Source organism: Oncorhynchus tshawytscha, linkage group LG15 (genome assembly GCF_018296145.1).
Source record: "Oncorhynchus tshawytscha isolate Ot180627B linkage group LG15, Otsh_v2.0, whole genome shotgun sequence".
NCBI lineage: Eukaryota > Metazoa > Chordata > Actinopteri > Salmoniformes > Salmonidae > Oncorhynchus > Oncorhynchus tshawytscha.
Genome location: NC_056443.1, coordinates 18751 through 44318, shown reverse-complemented (window position 1 = coordinate 44318; position 25568 = coordinate 18751). Strand labels below are relative to the sequence as shown.

At 41.3% G+C, this 25568-nt stretch overlaps 1 pseudogene; it reads right to left on the bottom strand.

Annotated features, from left to right (window-relative positions):
• The window catches only part of LOC121838832, a 33633-nt pseudogene extending 8994 nt beyond the window's left edge, over positions 1–24639 (bottom strand).
• Between the last annotated feature and the right edge of the window lie 929 nt (positions 24640–25568).

Genomic DNA, 25568 nt, shown 5'->3' with positions numbered 1-25568 from the left:
GGCCTCTAGGAAAGATATGGGACACATACCTCCCTCACCTCTTCAATGGTATCCCATAGGCCTCTAATCATGGACAAGATATGTGTCTGTGTGTGCAGGTATACCTCCCTCACCTCTTCAATGAGTATCCCATAGGCCTCTACATTATGGACAAGATATGTGTCTGTGTGTGCAGGTATACCTCCCTCACCTCTTCAATGAGTATCCCATAGGCCTCTACATTATGGACAAGATATGTGTCTGTGTGTGCAGGTATACCTCCCTCACCTCTTCAATGAGTATCCCATAGGCCTCTACATTATGGACAAGATATGTGTCTGTGTGTGCAGGTATACCTCCCTCACCTCTTCAATGAATATCCCATAGGCCTCTACATTATGGACAAGATATGTGTCTGTGTGTGCAGGTATACCTCCCTCACCTCTTCAATGAATATCCCATAGGCCTCTACATTATGGACAAGATATGTGTCTGTGTGTGCAGGTATACCTCCCTCACCTCTTCAATGAATATCCCATAGGCCTCTACATTATGGACAAGATATGTGTCTGTGTGTGCAGGTATACCTCCCTCACCTCTTCAATGAGTATCCCATAGGCCTCTACATTACAAGATATGTGTACTTTTTCATTCACATTCACCACAAAAACCAAGGTATGAATACTGTCGTGTGCATGTTTTGTTGATCATCTGTATAATGACTATTTTGGGATTCACAGACTTCACCCTCCCTACACCTCTGATGAATATAACAGGAAACCTGTTAGATCAACATGCACTGCAAAATCATTCTGGCTATGGATACAGAGAACATCACCACATTAACATCAACACGCCAGAGGATATACCCATTAGACTTGGGGCTCTGCTGGGAGTTTACCTCATATTTCGATTTATTCATTCTGCTTTGCTACTAAAATAATAATAAACACTGACAACTGCAATATTATGTTATTGTTCTTATTGTCATGCATATTGTTATTATTAATAATAATAATAATAACAATATCAATAATGATAATAGGGGAGGGGAGTTAGTTCAAAAATGTACCCCAAAGGTTCTTCAAAGGTTATTTGAGGAACCACTAAAAGGGTTGTTAAAAGGGTTATTTGAAGAACCCTTTTAAAGGGGTTCCCGACAGTTTCAATTTGAAGAAACCTAAAGGATACTCCAGGAACCTTTTATTTTTAGAGTGTACAGCGCAAACTGATCTGGGACCTTGGCTATAAAGCAATAACTGGTCTAGGACCTTGGCTATAAAGCACAACCTGGTCTGGGACCTTTTCCCATAAGGCACAAACTGGTCTGGGACCTTGGCTATAAAGCACTAACTGGTCTGGGACCTTGGCTATAAAGCACAATCTGGTCTGGGACCTTTTCCTATAAAGCACAAACTGGTCTGGGACCTTGGCTATAAAGCACTAACTGGTCTGGGACCTTAGCTATAAAGCACAACCTGGTCTGGGACCTTTTCCTACAAGGCACAAACTGGTCTGGGACCTTTTGCTATAAAGCACAAACTGGTCTGGGACCTTTTGCTATAAAGCACAAACTGATCTGGGACCTTTTAATAAGGCACAAACTGATCTGGGACCTTTTGCTATAAATCACAAACTGATCTGGGACCTTGGCTATTCAGAACAAACTGATCTGGGACCTTAGCTATACAGTACAAACTGATCTGGGACCAGGCTAGCATATTGTGACAATGACTATAGGAGTTGGCTATACAGCACAAACTGATCTGGGACCAGGCTAGCAGTGATGTGGGTGGTATAGGAGCATCTGTCCACCCAGAACCCCAGATATCAGTAAACCATTAAAGATTAATGGAGGTACTTTTGTAAAATGTTAATTAGGGAGAAATGCAATTAACCGCTGGGCATACACAAACACTCTAATCCCTGACACGCCTGAATGTTGGACAGACACTAATGCAGGTGGAATACACACACACACACACACACACACACACACACACACACACACACACACACACACACACACACACACACACACACACCACACACACACACACACACACACACACACACACACACACACACACACACTGGTATCAGTACCATCGATCTATCAGTAGCAGCCTATGGGCCTCATTAAGTGGAATATTAAAAGCCAGTCCCCTGAATCCCGGCTCTATTCATCTCTGAAACAGGCCACTTACAAAAATAATTAAACCAGTCTAATTCCTCAAAGCCTGTAATTGAATTTTCAAGTGCTGTGTTACACTGCATGCATTAGAGATGGTGGAGAGGAACAGACCTGCACAGTGATTGGTTAAACAAAATGATGAGCCTGTTTTGTTTGTTAACGAGCTTGGCCTCTCCCTCTCTCTCCCTCCCCCTCTCTCTCTCTCTCTCTCTCTCTCTCCTCTCTCTCCCCCCCCTCTCTCCACTCACATCTCCCTCTCCCCACCCCCCCCCTCTCTCTCCTCATTTTCTCTGTACTCATTCTTATTATTAGGTCTGTGATTAATGATGAAGTGTTTGTCCTAATCGTGCGGCGGCTCCAGACAATGCCGCTCGAACATGGCACGCCCGAACGCCGCCAGCCGCCTAATCCATCATCTGAAGAAGCCCCCATCGCCAACATTGTTTTTCGCCTCAAGCCGCTTTTAACTCGCTTATTTCATCTCGCACTGCCCAACAGTGTGTACAGTACAATAGAACCATGGCTCTGGAGGCTACCCCTGTCGAGGTTTGAGCATCGGCCAGGGAGAGGGAGGCGTTCCCTGGGGAGCGAGGATTGTGTCCCCCTCCCCACCCCACTACCTCTCCACCACTTAATCAGATTTAGCTCCGAGGTTCCACAGAGTTTTACAATGAAAGGGGACAGGTAGCAGAGAATGGGGAAGAGGATTAAAGGGATTTTCAATCTGAGGAGGAGGTAAGACAAGGTGATGTCTGGCCACCTGGAAGAGGATTAAAGGGATTTTCAATCTGAGGAGGTAAGACAAGGTGATGTCTGGCCACCTGGAAGAGGATTAAAGGGATTTTCAATCTGAGGAGGAGTTAAGACAAGGTGATGTCTGGCCACCTGGAAGAGGATTAAAGGGATTTTCAATCTGAGGAGGAGGTAAGACAAGGTGATGTCTGGCCACCTGGAAGAGGATTAAAGGGCTTTTCAATCTGGAAGAGATTAAAGGGAGGAGGTGTTAAGACAAGGTGCTGTCTGGCCACCTGGAAGAGGATTAAAGGGATTTTCAATCTGAGGAGGAGTTAAGACAAGGTGATGTCTGGCCACCTGGAAGAGGATTAAAGGGATTTTCAATCTGAGGAGGAGTTAAGACAAGGTGCTGTCTGGCCACCTGGAAGTGGATTAAAGGGATTTTCAATCTGAGGAGGAGTTAAGACAAGGTGCTGTCTGGCCACCTGGAAGAGGATTAAAGGGATTTTCAATCTGAGGAGGAGGTAAGACAAGGTGATGTCTGGCCACCTGGAAGAGGATTAAAGGCATTTTCAATCTGAGGAGGAGGTAAGACAAGGAGGAAAGGAGGTTAAAGGGATTTTCAATCTGAGGAGGAGGTAAGACAAGGTGATGTCTGGCCACCTGGAAGTGGATTAAAGGGATTTTCAATCTGAGGAGGAGGTAAGACAAGGTGATGTCTGGCCACCTGGAAGTGGATTAAAGGAGGCAAAAATGATAGAGAGAGGACAGTAGAAATATGAGCTTTGTGTGTTTTAATAATTTGTCTAGAATGGTTTCACTGTTATACAGTACAGATCCCCTAGCAAACATAGCACATGTGTACTATGATCAATAGTAGTAGTATTGAATACACACAAGGGCACAGTAGGTTTTATGAATCATAAATATCTAGCTCATTACCTAGAAGTTGTGAAGACAGCATAGATCACTGGGTTCTTAGGATCTTTGGAGCTCATCAGAAAGACATCCTCTGAAACACATAGAAACCACATCGGGACATTAGCACAACCATCCCAACATCATACAGTGTTTCAATGAAACGATGCTACCATACGTACCCCTCTCGGGTAGAAAGTACCCACAGAGAGGCTCACATACACACACGCAGTTCCTTACGCAGCTCGTCGAAGTGTGTGTCGATGCCGTTGAGACCTGGCACTGAGCAGGTCAGTCTGGCCTTGAGGAAGGTGGTCCACTTATTGACCAGACTCCTGTGACCTCCCAGGTCATTCTGCAGGGACAGACACACAAACACACACACACGTTACACACACAAATAAACACACACACGCTACACACACAAACACATACATGTTACACACACAAATAAACACACACACGCTACACACACAAACACATACACGTTACACACACAAATAAACACACACGTTACACACACTCACAATACACACACACCTACACACACAAACACACACGTTACACACACTCACAATACACACACAAATAAACACACACCGTACACACACAAACACACATACGTTACACACACAGATAGTCTACAGACAGGCATGAAAATCCACAATATATAATACTTGTGTGAATTCAGCTTTGATACTGGGGAACATCTGTGTATGTGACATATTTCTGTGTCCCTGTGAATGGAACTGTGTGTGTGAGAGTTTAACATGTCCATGACTTGTGTGTGAGTTGAATATATCCATGATGTGTGTGAGAGTTTAATATATCCATGATGTGTGTGAGAGTTTAATATATCCATGATGTGTGTGTGAGTGCATGCTAGTTTGTTTCAGTGTGTTTTGTGTGCGTGTCCATGCGTCCATGTGTGTTTGCGTGTCTGTCTGTGCATGCCAGTGTGTGCATGGGATGCTTGTGTGTGTGTTTGTGTGTGTGTTGTTACCTTACACAGTTGTCCTATGCGGGCAATAGTGGCCTTGCCAGTGTGTTCTCCGTCCATGGCGTTCTCTTTGAAGAAGAGGAAGATCTTATCATCCTCAGGGTTGTCACTCTCTGGGATCAGGTTTACACCTACAAACCTGGGGTCTGACACACACACACACACACACACACACACACACACACACACACACACACACACACACACATACACACACACGTTAACAAATACACAGGTACAAACACACACGCGCACACACACACACACAAACTGCTTACAGACATGATCAAACATTCAAACACATATGTGCAAACACAGATACATGAGCACGCAAACAAACACCAGCTTGATAAACAAACAATGACTAATTTTCACCAGGGCTTAACCATGAAACCCTCATATCCGCATTAAACCAACCACTATTTAATTCCACCATGTCCTCCATCCTCCAGTCCTCCATAACCCCTATTAGAAGACACCTCCATCCTCCAGTCCTCCTTAACCCCTATTAGAAGACACCTCCATCCTCCATAACCCCTATTAGAAGACACCCCCATCCTCCAGTCCTCCATAAACTCTATTAGAAGACACCTCCATCCTCCAGTCCTCCATAACCCTATTAGAAGACACCTCCATCCTCCAGTCCTCCATAACCCCTATTAGGAGACACCTCCATCCTCCAGTCCTCCATAACCCCTATTAGGAGACACCTCCATCCTCCATAACCCCTATTAGAAGACACCTCCATCCTCCAGTCCTCCATAACCCCTTTTTAGAAGACACCTCCAAACAAACACATATGACTCTGATTCTATGTAATATACACTTCAGAATGTGTAACAAATGGCACCCTATTCCCTATATACTGCACTTCTACATAGTGAATAGGGTGCCATTTGGGACACAGCCCTAATGCATCGATTGCAGATTTCGGAGTGCGAGGAAATCAAACTCCTAAATGACTTGAGCCAAGAGCCTAGGGCTTGAATATCCCCAGCTAGAGGGATAGAGCTCTTTACGGAAAACTGATCTGGGAGCAGTCAGTCATGGAGGCGTCGGCACGGGAAAGGAGAGATGGCGTTTCGCCAACCCAACTAAGTTAGAGAGAGAGCAACAAGCGGGGCAGTGTTATGGTGGCGGTAAGCTCCACACACACACACACACACACACTGACACACACGCACACTGACACACACACGCACAAGGGTGCGAATATATTTGGCCACAACTGTATATACACACACACTCACACAATACAGGATGTGGCCGTGAAAAGGGAGACCCCTGGCCAAAGCAGGACCTTTACGCTGCCAGATTTATACTGTCTCCATGTGGGTGAGAGTCCCAAACACAGATATGCAAGTACACACACACACACGCACACGCACAGACATTTAATAAATGCACAGTGCGCGAGCAGACGGATGCACACACACACAGCCATTTAATAAATGCACAGTGCGCGAGCAGACGGATGCACACACACACAGACATTTTATAAATGCACAGTGCGCGAGCAGACGGATGCACACACACACAACCCCGCAAACACACACACACACACACACCACAACGGCTGCACTCATGCCATTCAATACATTTAATGTCGGACAAAGGCCACTTCATTGGTCGTGGGCTTAACTATAAACCCGAGTTAGGAGTGTTAACAGATCGGGAGGATGTGTAAATAAATGTCTGCCACAGTCTGTCTGGCCAACCTAGGGTCTGAAGCCTTCTGAAGTGCATACCTATTCACATAGCCATTAAGGATTCTCTATGAAGTAGGAACGCCATGCTTGCCATTCATACTAGTCTAGAGTCTAGAATAGAAAAGAATCCATTCTGGTAATCCCCAAATTACAATAACCAGAGAGGATTTATCCGGAGCCAGTGGATGGAGAAGCCAACAGACAATAGGAGGATTAAGGTGAGAAGATTACCTTTTGGGTAAATCGCTCTTTCTGAATGTGTCACGGCATTCATCACCATGGAGTGGGTTTGGGGGGGTTCACTGTTCTGTGAATGGGAGGTGGGGCTGTAAAGGGGTGGTGGTGGGTTGAAATTTGACGTCGCTGCCGGAAAACAGCTGAGGGGATTAACTCCATGGGAAAGAATATGGATTCCGGGGGAAAAACATAAATTGACCTTTGTGCGGCAGCCATTAAATCCTTGGCTATGCAGGCAGACTGACAGAGTGAGGGCTCCTCTCCTTCCCACCCCTGGCTAATCTCACCAGCACCAGCAGCCACACACATTCATACACACACTGACTTTATGAATGGGGATCTGATCTCTATGTCTGTCTTTGAATGGGATCTCATCAGAGACACTCACGGCTTATAGATAGGACTAAGCTCTGTCCGACAGCTATTTAAACCAATGAATGGCGTCCTCTCGCCAATTGACCAATGAGAAGGTTCCTTTGATGCGCTTTAAAGGATTAAGTGTATCATGTCTATATTATACTATCAAGAGCCCCCTCTCCTATCGACCAATAAAAAGGGCTGATTCATATAATTTCAGCCAATTAAGGTTGTTGCCTACTGTCTCATATCATCAACGGTTCCCTCTTGTTAATTTCAATTAGTTATACCTCTGCAAATACAATTTAATCAGAAGTGTCTTATTTGATTTCTCCCTTGGAAAATAGCTTTTTGCTTTAATGTGATCGAGCTGTATAATAAAAAGTACCATTGAGCCATCTAGAGTCATGTTGCTCAGTCCTGATAGGATGATGCTCCCGAGGGTGCGGAAGATGGCAAAGTCCCTTCCCATGAAGTCTGCCGATGTGCCAGAGTACAGCTCCCCATCTGCCAACCAGAAACCAGGGTCAGCAACAAGCAGCCAATGAGATTAGAGATGTTAAGTGTCAGGAAGTCCACTGGCAAACTCCAACCAATCACAAGTGGGATTAGAGTCGGACTCACCTAACATTATGGACGCAGAGAGCATCTTGGGGTCGTAGGGCTTTTCCCCGGCCGTTCTCGAAGTGGGACGACTCCAGTCGAAAGATGTTGTCCTGAAGGGAAAGATCAGTGTTCAAGAATAGTCCGTAGGAAACCCATCTAGAACATTCCAAAACAACACGCAAATGACACAAAAGTTGCTCACTATATAAGGAATAGTGTCATATTAGTACACTACAGAAGGAATATGGTTTGCAAGAAGTTCACTAAATGGGGAATAGTGTGTCAAATTAGTGCACTTGATGGGTAACAGTGTGTCATTAGAGACCTGAAACACGTACTGTGGAGTAGAGCTGTACCTTATTGACCCTTGTAGATGTATATTAATAACTGACAGACCCCGTCAATCTATGTAAAATAGCACCATGCTACACACACACACACACACACACACACACACACACACACACACACACACACACACACACACACACACACACACACACACACACACACACACACACACACACACACACACACACACTCACACACACTCACACACACACAGAACCCATTATATTAATGCAGGACAAGATAGTGATTTCCCCCCCTTTCCACAGTTGAACAGTTACACTGTGTGGGATCATTGATTAAGCTGTATCTGCTTATCAAGATGATTGATTAAACTGTTGTGTGGGAGAACGATTTCCGCTTGTTAATGTGGGCCTGTGTAATGAGCTTTTTCCCCCCACTTTGCACAAATGAAATCATTGATTAGAAACACTGAATGAGTGGGAAATAGTCACAACAGAAAATAATGATCTAGTCCCTTGTCTTGGTGCAATTTAGATTCTATTGGAGGTTAGAGGGGGTGGTGGTGTGTGTGTGTGTGTGTTGTGCCCCTACCTCTGCCCGTTTGCCCATCTCCAGATAGGCACAGATGGGGTGGAAGGCCCCTGTACCACAGATATACAGGTGGGTGGAGTTGTAGGGTTGGAGCACTCGGATGAAGTTGGAACACTCTTTCTGACAGGAGACGAGAGACAAACACTTCATCAACATCTCATCAACTTGGGCTCCCGAGTGGCACAGCGGTCTAAGGCACTGCATCTCAGTGCTAGAGGTGTCACTACTGACCCTGGTTTGATTCCAGTCTGTATCACAACTGGCCGTGATTGTCTCATAGGGACTCTAACCCGGCCAAACCCTGGGTTAGTAAATAAGAATTTGTTGTTAACTGACTTGCCTAGTTAAATAAAGGTTCAATAAAGGTTCATACATTAAAAAATTAAAACACTTGATCAGTTTCAAAGTCTCTAACAAACAACACTCACATGTTAAAACTGGAATCCTAATGATGTAACAGCCATGTCTGTTTGAGATATTCCAACAACAAAGAAGTTACTGGAGACAGAAGAGCACAGTATGTACTGCTATTTGTTTTTCCTTGCTGCATGACTCTCCTCAGCTCGGCAACAAAGACAACAACAACGGTGGTGGGGCCAGTGGCGCTGTTTCCCCATCCTGCGGAGTCCATCTTTAAGTGTCCACATAGCATCTAGCATTTATTGTATCTGTGTAATTATATACAGCTACAACTAAGCAAATTAAGCAACGATTCAGTTAATATGCTAGTAACTACTTCGAACCAAAGTTTGTCCAGTTTTGCTGATTGCAGTTCAATCGTTATTTTAACTACCTTATCTGCAGTTATCTTGATCAGCTGAGCTACCACATTCTGCCTACCAAAGTAGCTCTAGAATACAGAGGTAAGGACATAGTGAGGACAATATGTCTGCGTGCTCCAGCTGTCTTAAAGTGCTGTAGGTGCAACCTAAAACAACTTCAGATTTGATCACTCCAGGCATAAGTAAGACTTGGTGGTTGGCGCTACTGGAAAGCTCCTGCAATCTGAAGTAGGAGTTTCAGGTCCGGTTGCTGTGGTAAATTGCTTGTGAAATGAAGTGGCGTTCAGTTTTGCTGAAGGAAATGCCACCTGTGAGCTAAATCAGGCCATGACTGTGTCCTAAATGCTCCCCGTTCCCTCTACAGTACACTCTGTTTGACCAGGGCCATGGGTAGACCCAGAGGTCATATGGTGCCATTTGGGATGCATCCCATGTTCACATCAGATCTCTAATGATCCGTCCGTCCATGTGTGTTTCCATGTGTGTCCGTCCGTGTGTGTGTGTCCGTCCACCTGTCCATCCGTAGGAGTTTGTGCGTGTGTGTTTGTGTGTGTGTCCGTCCGTTCGTCCGTCAGTGTGTGTGTATTCACGTCAGATCTGTAGTGATCCATCTGGTTGAATTTACTGAAGGTATTTGGACTCCCAGCCTCAGCACATGTGGATAGTCCCAGTGCTGGGAGACTGTTTATGCTAACCCTAATGAATGGGATTAGTTCATGTTCTAGTCCTCTGGTAAGTCTTCTACAGGGTTCAGTAGGGTACACACATGCTAAAACGATGAAGGCACGATTCATTGATGAGGAATACACACCTTTAGTTGACTGAAACACACACACACACACAGACACACACAGACACAAAGCCCATTCCAGGTTAATACACACACACACGCATCTCTTTCCCGGGTCATTAAGAAAATAAATACGGACCTTCTGTGTCAATAAAAATCCTAAACCGAAGGATTATGTTCTGTCTGCACAGAGCCACCTCTAGTCTCAGGGATGCTAACTGCTCAGGCTTCCTGTCCCTCACAGCAATGAGACATTACATTTATTTCCTTGCTTCGCCAATAAGTAAGCCAGGACAGTGGAAGGGGCAAAAATATTTTTTGAAAGGCTGAAAGTTCAACAGATAAGAGAAAATAGAAAATAAACCATTCATGGAGTAAATCACTAACCCATAGTCAAAAATGCCAGATCACCCCAGGATATAACTACCATGTTGTGTAAACAACAGGTCACCCCAGGCTAGTGTCATTGATATCTAACTGAAGGTTTGAAGGATATCAACCTTGTTTCTGTCACCCCAGGATATTATCACTAACCCATAGTCAAAACAATAGGTTAAACTATTATCACTAACCCATAGTCAACAACAGGTCACCCCAGGATAATCACTAACCCATAGCACAGAACAGGTCACCCCAGGATATTATCACTAACCCATAGTCACAACAATGGTTGGATGTAAAACCCATAGGCTTAAACCAGGATATTATCAGTAAAAGTCATTGATATCACTAACCCATAACTGGTCACAGGTTTGAAGGATATCAACCTAGTCACAACAACAGGATTAAACTTTACCCATGTCAAACAACCAGGATAGTATCACTAACCCATAGTCAAAACAATAGGTCAACCCAGGATATTAGGATAATAGGTCACCCCAGGATATCACTAACCCATAGTCACAACAACAGGTCACCCCAGGATATTATCACTAACCCATAGTCACAACAACAGGTCACCCCAGGATATTATCACTAACCCATAGTCACAACAACAGGTCAACCCAGGATATTATCACTAACCCATAGTCACAACAACAGGTATTATCACCCCAGGATATTATCACTAACCCATAGTCACAACAACAGGTCACCCCAGGATATTATCACTAACCCATAGTCAAAACAATAGGTCACCCCAGGATATTATCACTAACCCATAGTCACAACAATAGGTCACCCCAGGATATTATCACTAACCCATAGTCACAACAACAGGTCACCCCAGGATATTATCAGTAACCCATAGTCACAACAACAGGTTAAACAAACCCAGGATATTATCACTAACCCATAGTCACCAACAGGTCAGTATTATCACAACCCAAGTCACAACAATAGGTCAACCCAGGATATTATCAGTAACCCATAGTCACAACCAGGTCACCCCAGGATCAACCCATAGTCAAACAGGTCACCCCAGGATATTATCACCCATAACCCATAGTCACAACAACAGGTCAACCCCAGGATATTATCACTAACCCATAGTCACAACAACAGGTCACCCCAGGATATTATCACCCATAACCAACAGGTTAGTCACAAGTCAACAGGTTACCACCCCAGGTCACCCCATATTATCACAACCCAGGTCACCCCAGGATCACATAGTCAACAACAGTTCCAGTGTCCCTATCTGTGTTCAACCAGATAACAAACCAAGAACCTCTAAACCCAGATATGCTCCACAACCTTTTATGGTTCACAACCATCACAACAACAGACCCCAGGATTTATCAAGGGTTACTTGTGTGAAAGTCTTCTTAATGACTTTTATCCTAACCCATATCACAACAACAGGGCTTCCTAACATTCCCGTCAATGTTCACGGCAACAACAGGTCACCCCAGGAAGAAGCAATGTCTTCCTCCATCATTCTCACATATTATCACTAACCCATAGCTATTATATATCATTGTAAACTGTCTCATTAATCATCTTACTGACAGAGATGTTTAGATTTTCTCATGGTCATTAGACTAATTTCCAGACAGGCATTTTGTGTCTCCGTGTGTGTGTGTGTGTGTGTGTGTGTGTGTGTGTGTGTGTGTGTGTGTGTGTGTGTGTGTGTGTGTGTGTGTGTGTGTGTGTGTGTGTGTGTGTGTGTGTGTGTGTAATATTGAGTGCATGTTGTGTGTGTGCCACTGACAGACATTTACTCAGCCTAGTCAGACATGCTACTCTGCAATTTTCAGGGTGAAAAATGACTTCTCTACACACAAACTGTGTCGTTACCTGAATACCACTGCATCCTCTGGGGAGAGAAGGGTCATTATTGGGAATAACTGATTACTTTCCCTTGAAAGGAGGGGAATTAGTAGGCAGCTTTGTTTAAGGTAGATGGTTGAGTGTGTTTTGAGAGCACACAGTGAACCTAACATGCAACAGTCTGCAGATACAACTATAACTTCTGAAGTAAATGAGAATCATTTCTCACTCTGCACTGTGTTGAACCATTCAACATTTCCTGCATCACTTGTCTGTTAGGGCTGGGAATTGCCAAGGACCTCACAATATGATATTATCACAAGATTTAGGTGCTGAAATTATATGTAGTGTGATTCTACATGTGGTGTGATTCTGTATGTATAGTGATTCTATATGTATAGTGATTCTATATGTATAGTGATTCTATATGTAGTGTGATTCTATAGTGATTCTATATGTATTGTGATTCTATAACCAGTGTGTGATTGATTCTATATGTATGTGATTCTATATGTATAGTGATTCTATATGTAGTGTTCTATATGTATTGATTCTATATGTATGGTGATTCTATATGTGATTCTATATGTATAGTGATTCTATATGTATAGTGATTCTATATGTGATTCTATATGTATAGTGATTCTATATGTATTGTGATTCTATATGTATAGTATTCTAGTGATTCTATATGTATATGTGATTCTATATGTATAGTGATTCTATATGTATAGTGATTCTATATGTATAGTGATTCTATATGTATAGTGATTGATTCTATATGTATAGTGATTCTATATGTGATTCTATATGTATTGTGATTCTATATGTATGAGTGATTCTATATGTATAGTGATTCTATATGTATTCTATATGTATAGTGATTCTATATGTATAGTGATTCTATATGTATAGTGATTCTATATGTAGTGTGATTCTATATGTATAGTGATTCTATATGTATAGTGATTCTATATGTATTGTGATTCTATATGTATAGTGATTCTATATGTGATAGTGATTCTATATGTATTGTGATTCTATATGTATAGTGATTCTATATGTATAGTGATTCTATATGTATAGTGATTCTATATGTATAGTGATTCTATATGTATGTGATTCTATATGTATAGTGATTCTATATGATTCTATATGTATAGTGATTCTATATGTATTGTGATTCTATATGTATAGTGATTCTATATGTATAGTGATTCTATATGTATAGTGATTCTATATGTATAGTATTCTATATGTATAGTGATTCTATATGTATAGTGATTCTATATGTATAGTGATTCTATATGTATTGATTCTATATGTATAGTGATTCTATATGTATAGTGATTCTATATGTATAGTGATTCTATATGTATAGTGATTCTATATGTATATTCTATATGTATAGTGATTCTATATGTATAGTGATTCTATATGTGATTCTATATGTATTCTAGTATAGTGATTCTATATGTAGTGTGATTCTATATGTATAGTGATTCTATATGTATAGTGATTCTATATGTATAGTGATTCTATATGTATAGTGATTCTATATGTATAGTGATTTTATATGTGATTCTATATGTATAGTGATTCTATATGTATAGTGATTCTATATGTATAGTGATTCTATATGTATAGTGATTCTATATGTATAGTGATTCTATATGTATTGTGATTCTATATGTATAGTGATTCTATATGTATAGTGATTCTATATGTATAGTGATTCATATGTAGTGTGATTCTATATGTATAGTGATTCTATATGTATAGTGATTCTATATGTATAGTGATTCTATATGTATAGTGATTCTATATGTATAGTGATTCTATATGTATCGTGATTCTATGTGATTCTATATGTATATATGATTCTATATGTATTCTATATGTGATTCTATATGTATAGTGATTCTATATGTATTGTGATTCTATATGTAGTGTGATTCTATATGTATGTGATTCTATATGTATATTCTATATGTGTGATTCTATATGTATAGTGTGATTCTATATGTATAGTGATTCTATATGTATAGTGATTCTATATGTATAGTGATTCTATATGTATAGTGATTCTATATGTATAGTGATTCTATATGTATAGTGATTCTATATGTATAGTGATTCTATATGTATAGTGATTCTATATGTATAGTGATTCTATATGTATAGTGATTCTATATGTATAGTGATTCTATATGTATAGTGATTCTATATGTATTGTGATTCTATATGTATAGTGATTCTATATGTATAGTGATTCTATATGTATAGTGATTCTATATGTATAGTGATTCTATATGTATAGTGATTCTATATGTAGTGTGATTCTATATGTATAGTGATTCTATATGTATAGTGATTCTATATGTATAGTGATTCTATATGTATAGTGATTCTATATGTATTTCTATATGTATTGATTCTATATGTATAGTGATTCTATATGTATAGTGATTCTATATGTATAGTGATTCTATATGTATAGTGATTCTATATGTATAGTGATTCTATATGTAGTGATTGATTCTATATGTATAGTGATTCTATATGTATAGTGATTCTATATGTATAGTGATTCTATATGTATAGTGATTCTATATGTATAGTGATTCTATATATGTGATTCTATATGTATAGTGATTCTATATGTATAGTGATTCTATATGTATAGTGATTCTATATGTATAGTGATTCTATATGTATAGTGATGATTCTATATGTATTCTATATGTATTGTGATTCTATATGTATAGTGATTCTATATGTATAGTGATTCTATATGTATAGTGATTCTATATGTATAGTGATTCTATATGTAGTGTGATTCTATATGTATAGTGATTCTATATGTATAGTGATTCTATATGTATATTCTATATGTATTGTGATTCTATATGTATAGTGATTCTATATGTAGTGTGATTCTATATGTATAGTGATTCTATATGTATAGTGATTCTATATGTATCAGATTCTATATGTATTGTGATTCTATATGTATAGTGATTCTATATGTATTGTGATTCTATATGTATAGTGATTCTATATGTATGTGATTCTATATAGTGATTCTATATGTATAGTGATTCTATATGTATTCTGATTCTATATGTATAGTGATTCTATATGTATAGTGATTCTATATGTAGTGTGATTCTATATGTATAGTGATTCTATATGTATAGATTCTATATGTATAGTGATTCTATATGTATAGTGATTCTATATGTAGTGTGATTCTATATGTATGTGATTCTATATGTATTGTGATTCTATATGTATAGTGATTCTATATGTATTGTGATTCTATATGTATTGATTCTATATGTATAGTGATTCTATATGTGATTCTATATGTATGTGATTCTATATGTATAGTGATTATATATGTATAGTGATTCTATATGTATAGTGATTCTATATGTATAGTGATTCTATATGTAGTGTGATTCTATATGTAGTGTGATTCTATATGTATAGTGATTCTATATGTATGTGATTCTATATGTATAGTGATTCTATATGTATTGTGATTCTATATGTATTGTGATTCTATATGTATTGTGATTCTATATGTATTGTGATTCTATATGTATAGTGATTCTATATGTATTGCGATTCTATATGTATTGTGATTCTAAATTTATTGCGATTCTATATGTATTGCGATTAGATACTTTGATTTTAACATTTTGCCTTCAGAAAGTATTTATACCCCTTGACTTATTCCACATTTTAATGCCTGAATTGAAAATGGATTAAATTGACACAATACCACATAATGAACCCCAAGTAAAAAAATATTTTTTTTTTTGCAAATGTATTGAAAATGAAATTAAGAAATATCTAATTTACATAAGTATTCACACCCCTGAGTCAATACTTTGTAGAAGCACCTTTAGCATTAATTACAGCTGTGAATCTATCTTGGTAAGTCTCTAAGAGCTGTCTACTCCTGGATTGTGCAACATTTGCCCATTATCTTTTTCAAAATTCATCAAGCTCTGTCAAATTAGTTGTTGATCATTGCTAGACAACCATGCTCATGTCTTGCCTTTGATTTTCAAGTAGATCTAAGTCAAAACTGTATCTCGACCACAGGAACATTTGGCCTTGTGTGTTAGGTTATTGTCCTGCTGAAAGGTGAATTCAGACAGAACCAAGTTTTCTTCTAGGATTTTACCTGTGCTTAGCTGCATTCCGTTTACAAAAAGTGAATTGCTTTACTTTAGTGCCTTGTTGCAAACAGGATGCATGTTTTGGAATATTTTTATTCTGTACAGGCTTCCTTGTTTTCACTCTGTCAATTAGCTTAGTATTGTGGAGTAACTACAATGTTATTGATCCATCCTCAGTTTTCTCCTATTAAACTCAAACTGTTTTAAAGTCACCCTTGGCCTCATGATGAAATCTCTGAGCAATTTCATCCTTTCTGGCAACTGAGTTCAAATATCAATATAATATTGTGCAACAATAATATAACGATATGTAACTGTATCGATCCCCCATCGCTATAATCAACTCTCTCAGATCTTCACGAGTCCACATGGGCTATGGGATTGGGCAATAATCCATAACTGAATCAAATGAGTCACGTTCCTGACTGAATCATACCCAACCTACTGAGTCATCTTGTACAAAGCCCAGTGAATCACCAGTAAGACATTTGGGCAGAGAGTGCTGTACTGTTGCATTTGTTCCAGGGCTCTAAATTGAGTGGAGAAATTCACCACTGCTAGGAATGCTTTTGTAATGTCCTAATCAAGCATTCGTGCCCACAAAAACGCAGCTTTCATTGCCTCATTTTCTAGAGTAAACATTTTTACAGCATGCAAATGCCTCATCAATGTGTGTGTGTGAATGCGCGCATGCATCTGTGTGTGTGTGTGTTATAGAGTAAACGTGTGGGTATCTGGTCATGTGTACAGCAGGAATGTCTGTATGTATCTGTGTTAGGGCAGTGCTATGTTTATAACCCAAAACCTGCCACAGACTATGACCCAAGTGGAACCTCTGTGATTTATGGACTGAACTACGTAATCCCACATAATCCTAGAGCCCCTCCCCCACTGCATGTGCACTCAGCCATGAAATTAGAAGCAGATACAACACGAGGGTTGTGTGTAAACCCCACATGAGATAACACACAATCTGATACATACAACACACACACACTCTCTCTCTCTCTCTCTCTCTCTCTGCGATAACGCACACAATCAGACGGCACACCCACACACACTCACTTCATCTCTCTCCCAAACACACACAGACACACACACTGAGTTCAGCTGTGCATGCAGAACATTGGTAGATAAATAAACAGAGTGATGTGATGTACTGCGTTCTTGCCGTGCCAACAGAACCAACAAACACACACAGTGGGGAAGGAACGCTTCCAGGGGACCACAAGGTCATGGACACTACTAGCAACGACAGCTATGCTAGTTTGGATCAATGTTGCTATAATGTCGCTTCCACATCATTTCCACAACAAACATCTTCTAAATGTTTCCATCTGACGACACGATGTGGAAAAATATTATTATTAATGTTGCAGGTTATTAATGGTTATTATTTATTAATGTTAGGTTATTATAGGTTATTAATGTTGCAGGTAACACACTAGCAACATGTCAGACAAGCTAGTTACATGGGTTCCTAATGGTAACACACTAACAACATGTCAGACAAGCTAGTTACATGGGTTCCTAATGGTAACACTAACAGCATGTCAGACATGCTAGTTACATGGGTTCCTAATGGTAACACACTAACAACATGTCAGACAAGCTAGTTACATGGGTTCCTAATGGTAACACACTAACAGCATGTCAGACATGCTAGTTACATGGGTTCCTAATGGTAACACACTAACAACATGTCAGACAAGCTAGTTACATGGGTTCCTAATGGTAACACACTAACAGCATGTCAGACATGCTAGTTACATGGGTTCCTAATGGTAACACACAACATAACAACATGTCAGACAAGCTAGTTACATGGGTTCCTAATGGTAACACACTAACAACATGTCAGACAAGCTAGTTACATGGGTTCCTAATGGTAACACACTAACAACATGTCAGACAAGCTAGTTACGCTAATGATAACACGCTAACAGTATGTCACACATGCTAGTTACATAGGTTACTAATGATAACACGCTAACAGCATGTCAGACATGCTAGTTACGTAGGTTACTAATGATAACACGCTAACAGCATGTCAGACATGCTAGTTACGTAGGTTACTAATGATAACACGCTAACAGTATGTCACACATGCTAGTTACGTAGGTTACTAATGATAACACGCTAACAGCATGTCAGACATGCTAGTTACGTAGGTTACGAATGATAACACGCTAACAGTATGTCACACATGCTAGTTACGTAGGTTACTAATGATAACACGCTAACAGTATGTCAGACATGCTAGTTACGTAGGTTACTAATGATAACACGCTAACAGCTTGTCAGACATGCTAGTTACGTAGGTTACTAATGATAACACTTTTGTCACTTCTAGGTTAGACTACTGCAATGCTCTATTTTCCGGCTACCCGGATAAAGCACTAAATAAACTTCAGTTAGTGCTAAATACGGCTGCTAGAATCCTGACTAGAACCAAAAAATTTGATCATATTACTCCAGTGCTAGCCTCTCTACACTGGCTTCCTGTCAAAGCAAGGGCTGATTTCAAGGTTTTACTGCTAACCTACAAAGCATTACATGGGCTTGCTCCTACCTATCTCTCTGATTTGGTCCTGCCGTACATACCTACACGTATGCTACGGTCACAAGACGCAGGCCTCCTAATTGTCCCTAGAATTTCTAAGCAAACAGCTGGAGGCAGGGCTTTCTCCTATAGAGCTCCATTTTTATGGAACGGTCTGCCTACCCATGTCAGAGACGCATGGGTCTGCCTACCCATGTCAGAGACTCGGTCTCAACCTTTAAGTCTTTACTGAAGACTCATCTCTTCAGTGGGTCATATGATTGAGTGTAGTCTGGCCCAGGAGTGGGAAGGTGAACGGAAAGGCTCTGGAGCAACGAACCGCCCTTGCTGTCTCTGCCTGGCCGGTTCCCCTCTTTCCACTGGGATTCTCTGCCTCTAACCCTATTACAGGGGCTGAGTCACTGGCTTACTGGGGCTCTCTCATGCCGTCCCTGGAGGGGGTGCGTCACCTGAGTGGGTTGATTCACTGTTGTGGTCATCCTGTCTGGGTTGGCGCCCCCCTTGGCTTGTGCCGTGGCGGAGATCTTTGTGGGCTATACTCAGCCTTGTCTCAGGATGGTAAGTTGGTGGTTGAAGATATCCCTCTAGTGGTGTGGGGGCTGTGCTTTGGCAAAGTGGGTGGGGTTATATCCTTCCTGTTTGGCCCTGTCCGGGGTGTCCTCGGATGGGGCCACAGTGTCTCCTGACCCCTCCTGTCTCAGCTTCCAGTATTTATGCTGCAGTAGTTTATGTGTCGGGGGCTGGGATCAGTTTGTTATATCTGGAGTACTTCTCCTGTCCTATTCGGTGTCCTGTGTGAATCTAAGTGTGCGTTCTCTAATTCTCTCCTTCTCTCTTTCTTTCTCTCTCTCAGAGGACCTGAGCCCTAGGACCATGCCCCAGGACTACCTGACATGATGACTCCTTGCTGTCCCCAGTCCACCTGGCCATGCTGCTGTTCCAGTTTCAACTGACCTGAGCCCTAGGACCATGCCCCAGGACTACCTGACATGATGACTCCTTGCTGTCCCCAGTCCACCTGGCCATGCTGCTGCTCCAGTTTCAACTTCCACCTGACTGTGCTGCTGCTCCAGTTTCAACTGTTCTGCCTTATTATTATACGACCATGCTGGTCATTTATGAACATTTGAACATCTTGGCCATGTTCTGTTATAATCTCCACCCGGCACAGCCAGAAGAGGACTGGCCACCCCACATAGCCTGGTTCCTCTCTAGGTTTCTTCCTAGGTTTTGGCCTTTCTAGGGAGTTTTTCCTAGCCACCGTGCTTCTACACCTGCATTGCTTGCTGTTTGGGGTTTTAGGCTGGGTTTCTGTACAGCACTTTGAGATATCAGCTGATGTACGAAGGGCTATATAAATAAATTTGATTTGATTTGATTTGATAACACGCTAACAGCATGTCAGACATGCTAGTTACGTAGGTTACGAATGATAACACGCTAACAGTATGTCAGACATGCTAGTTACGTAGGTTACTAATGATAACATGCTAACAGTATGTCAGACATGCTAGTTACGTAGGTTACTAATGATAACACGCTAACAGCATGTCAGACATGCTAGTTACGTAGGTTACTAATGATAACACGCTAACAGCATGTCAGACATGCTAGTTACATTCCCCTGCATAAGCTGTGTGCTGACAAGTTAAAGTATAGCCTGCAGGTAACATACACCACATGTATCCACCTATTGTGTCAGGCTACATAAGAGTGACATAAGTGGTTATAAAGTGACTCGCAGAACTTACCCCGAGGTCTTTCCCCGCCCACTTGCACTCGTCACGCTTTGAGGGCGTTGCTGGCCATGCGATCTATGGAGAGGAGGAGAGAGGGAGTGTTAGCATACAGAACAGGAGAGAATGTGTCATTGAGAGAGATTATAAACAACAACATCATTGAGTTTCATCTCAATCTCTTCATTCGAAGATTCAATAATGGACACTCTTACTAACAGTTGTGGCTGCTTTGTGTGATATATTGTTGTCTCTACCTTCTTGCCCTTTGGGCTGTTGACTGTGGCCAATAATGTTTGCACCATGTTTTGTGCTGCTACCATGTTGTGTTGCTACCATGTTGTTGTCATGTTGTGTTGCTACCATGCTGTGTTGCATGTGTTGCTGCCTTGTTATGTTGTTGTCTTAGGTCTCTCTTTATGTTGTGTTGTCTCTCTTGTTGTGATGTGTGTTTTGTCCTATATTTATATATATTTATATGTATTTATTTGTTTTAATCCCAGGCCCCGTCCCCGCTGGCCTTTTTCCTTTCGGTAGGCCGTCATTGTAAATAAGAATTTGTTCTTAACTGACTTGCCTAGTTAAATAAAGATGAAATGAAAATAAAATCATTTAAAAGTGAGGGAGTGGTATACTAAGGAACAGAGGAGAGAATGTGTCATATGAACAGAGAGAGTGAGTCATCATGTAAAACAAGAGAGAAAGAGTGCACAATAATAGTCTGGGGTCCATTCAGGGGGTAGTCTAACCAGGAATTGAACCCAGGTTTATGCAAATGATAGTCCAACACATTTGCCATTGCACCAATGGGTCAGAACCTCTGGATGCGTATGCTAAGTGTTGCATGTAGCTTGCTAACTTGTTATGCTGGAGGGAAGTGAGTTTTGAACTATGAAGTAAGAGAGACAGATAGCTTTAAAGGGAATACAGTGTAAGTCACTACCAATTTACAATGGCTCCGAGCTAGCAACATTGGGCCTAGTCTTATTCACTTGCTGGGTCAATCCCCCAAATCTTAAGGTGGACCCAGGTTCAAAAACATTTGGGAACCCCCTGTATAAGCTTAGCTTTACAGTACTGAAAGTTAAATAACCAGAGCACTCCTGAGGCCCTTTGAGAATCATTTAAGACTTTCAATTAAAGATGGTTGTCCTTATGGTCTTACCATCTGTCACATTTGTGTGTGTGTGTCCTTCCAGTGTCCCCTGAATTGTAAAAACAGATTGTGTGTTTGTGTGTGTCCCGCCGGTGTCCCCTGAATTATAAAACCAGATTTTGTGTGTGTGTGTGTGTCCCCTGATTATAAAAACAGGTGTCCCCTGATTATAAAAACAGATTGTGTGTGTGTGTGTCCCGCCAGTGTCCCCTGAATTATAAAAACAGATTGTGTGTGTGTGTGTGTGTGTCCCGCCGGTGTCCCCTGAATTATAAAAACAGATTTTGTGTGTGTGTGTGTGTGTGTCCCGCCGGTGTCCCCTGAATTATAAAAACAGATTGTGTGTGTGTGTGTGTCCCGCCGGTGTCCCCTGATTATAAAAACAGATTGTGTGTGTGTGTGTCCCGCCAGTGTCCCCTGAATTATAAAAACAGATTTTGTGTGTGTGTGTGTGTCCCGCCGGTGTCCCCTGAATTATAAAAACAGATTGTGTGTGTGTGTGTGTCCCGCCGGTGTCCCCTGAATTATAAAAACAGATTGTGTGCTGGGGCCGGACTCATAATAAGAGCTGGAATAATCATCCACAGGCATGAAAGCTGAGGAGTACAACAAGTCATAGAAGTGCAGGTACCAGAATGCAGGTAGGTGCTAGAACATGTGTACCCACCCACACATGGTATGCTCATGGCACTGGAAAAACACCACAAATAGCAGGTTAACAAACACACACAGACTCAACATGCGGGCACACACACACCCTCACACACACCACGTGGGCACACACACAAACAACACACACACACACACACAACACACACACACACACACACACACACACACACACACACACACACACACACACACACACACACACACACACCACGCGGCACACACACACACACATCCTTCTATTCATAGCGTATCTCTCTTCAGGATCAGCTGAGCTGTTCTGTCAGACCAAGGGGACTTGCAGTGCACATCTGGGTAATTGCATTAGATTTGCTAAATCACCGCTTTTCCACTTATCTTTCTCTGCATTATCAAAGATCTGAATAGGGAAAACACATCCGCGCCAAGGGCCCCAAAAAATGATGTAATTCTCTTATATTTAAATAGCCTCTGCAATGCATACAGTGTGTGTGCGTGTGTGTGTGTTGTGTGTGTGTGTGTGTGTGTGTGTGTGTGTGTGTGTGTGTGTGTGTGTGTGTGTGTGTGTGTGTGTGTGTGTGTGTGTGTGTGTGTGTGTGTGTATGTGTGTTGTGTGTGTGTGTGTGTGTGTGTGTGTGTGTGTGTGTGTGTGTGTGTGTGTGTGTGTGTGTGTGTGTGTGTGTGTGTGTGTGTGTGTGTGTGTGTGCAGCACTTTAAGCGCCTTTGCAGTTTCTCCAGTGCCTCGGTGCTTCTTGTTCACATCAATCTCCACGTCTGTGATAGCTGTCAGAATCAGATAAAAAGACTCTTAACTCTCCTGTAAGCTGTTCCAGGTGGACTGATGGAATTATAAACAGGCCTGTCTAGAAAAAGAGACAGAGAGATGGAGAGAAAGGGATGGAGGGAGGAAATCACAGTAATGGACTCCAGAGAGATGGAGAGAGGAGCAGGAGTGGGTCTCGAATAACAAAGGGTTGCTGCTCAATCAAAGATGTTTTTTCATTTGAACACACTATGTTCACCAGCCAATCAGCATCATACTCTGTGCTCACTAGTCAATGAGCATGACCTCTGCACTCAGAGATCCAAACTTCCAATTAGGATAGGTTTGGATATAACGTCAACCTAAATCCTGATCATGCCGTATAGCAGATCTAGTCAAATGGAATCCCGCCCGCCAACTGGTTTAATTACATTTATTCAATTATATTCCTGTCCCCCAACCATCTACACAGAGGAAAATGATCCCAATGAAAAACATGTAAATACATAGCTCTGCCATAAACAGCTGAGAAGTGCATTCTAATTACTCAAGCATCCTCACTTCCTGTTGCTAATTATTCATACGGATCATCATAGGGAAGTTCAGACAGCTTTCAGCTTTTCAGTATTTATGGGAAATGCGGTCCAAGTCTTCTCCTCTCAGAGTTTGATTTGGCAGTGAGGTCCCTTACATAGCTCCATAGATTTGCTATTATGTGTTTTCATTGGCAGTTACTAAATGGACGGCTTGCCTATACACTGGACCTCCTGTCTGAATCAATATCCACTCTTTAAAAGCAGGTTTATTTTATTTCATGCATATGTGCCTTTTACTGGAAGGATTGAGAATAAGCGGTCCATTGTATGTCTCTATTGATGCAAGACCCATAGAGAAAATGTTGGTTTTGTGTGGTCGTGTGGTCATTGTGTTGTCTTCATAATGTTGACCTTGTGTGCGGTCAAAGAGTAGGACTCTTACCTGTTTGTGCTCTCTGTTGAGATTGACCAAGTCGAAGGAGAAGACGTGGTCCTCGGCACCCACCAACAGTCTTCCCCTCTCCTCGTCCAATAGGAAGGTGTCGTAGCCGGAGCTGTTGGTGAGGCCGTTGAAAGTGATGAGGTTACTGGATTCTACCATCTCTGAAACACACACAGAGGACAGAACATGGATGAGTCTAAAGCAGATAGACAAACATATGGATGGAAGAGGAAGAAAGGTGGACAGATGGATGAATGGATGGGTGGGTAGACAGACAGACTAGGGTTAAACAGTTCCAGTAATTTCCCCCAAATTCTCTGCTTTTCCAGAAATCATGGTTGAAGGATTCTTGGATTTCCAGCTAATTCTCTTGTAATTCCAGGAACCTCCCAACCAGGATTTCTGGGAAATACAGAGAGTTTTGGGAAAGGTACAGAAATTAAACAACCCTAGAATAGACAGACAAAAATATCTAAAGAGCTTCAATTTAGATACGCTGCATGTCGATAGTCAATGTTACGGTTATAACCAACAGCAAATGAATTGTGGCACAACAGAGTGTTGTATGACTGTGTTGCTGGTAAAGTGACATAGACAGATGAAGAATTTAAGTTCTGGGAGTTCAGATTTCTCAAGCTAGACACTTCTAAAAAGGTTCACCAAAAACTGCCCTTTGGGATGTCACACAGATCTGGTCAGGCATGACGTAAGGCCTCTAAGGTGGACACTGCGTGACCCAGTCTCAGCATGGCGCAAAAGCTGCCCAAGCATGAGATTGGCTGAATCTTTTATAGGCTTTCGGGACAGGACTGTGTGTGGTCAGTTAAGATGTGTAGTACAGTGTGTGCAGAGGCATAGCGATAAATAGCAGGTGGAGGCAGGAGAGTAAGTTCCTATAAACCTGTCAGGTCAACTAAACATCCCCCAACCTGAGACAAAACCTCTGAAACGTTTATCACCACAGGCAACTTTTGATGACACATGCAGTAGTAACAGCATGTTGAGACTGCTGAGATAAAGCCAAGCCAGCCTTCATTACACCAACAAAAATAACCAACTCAGAAGACAACAGTGTTGCTATGTTTTTGCCTCTGGTTCCTCAATACAAAT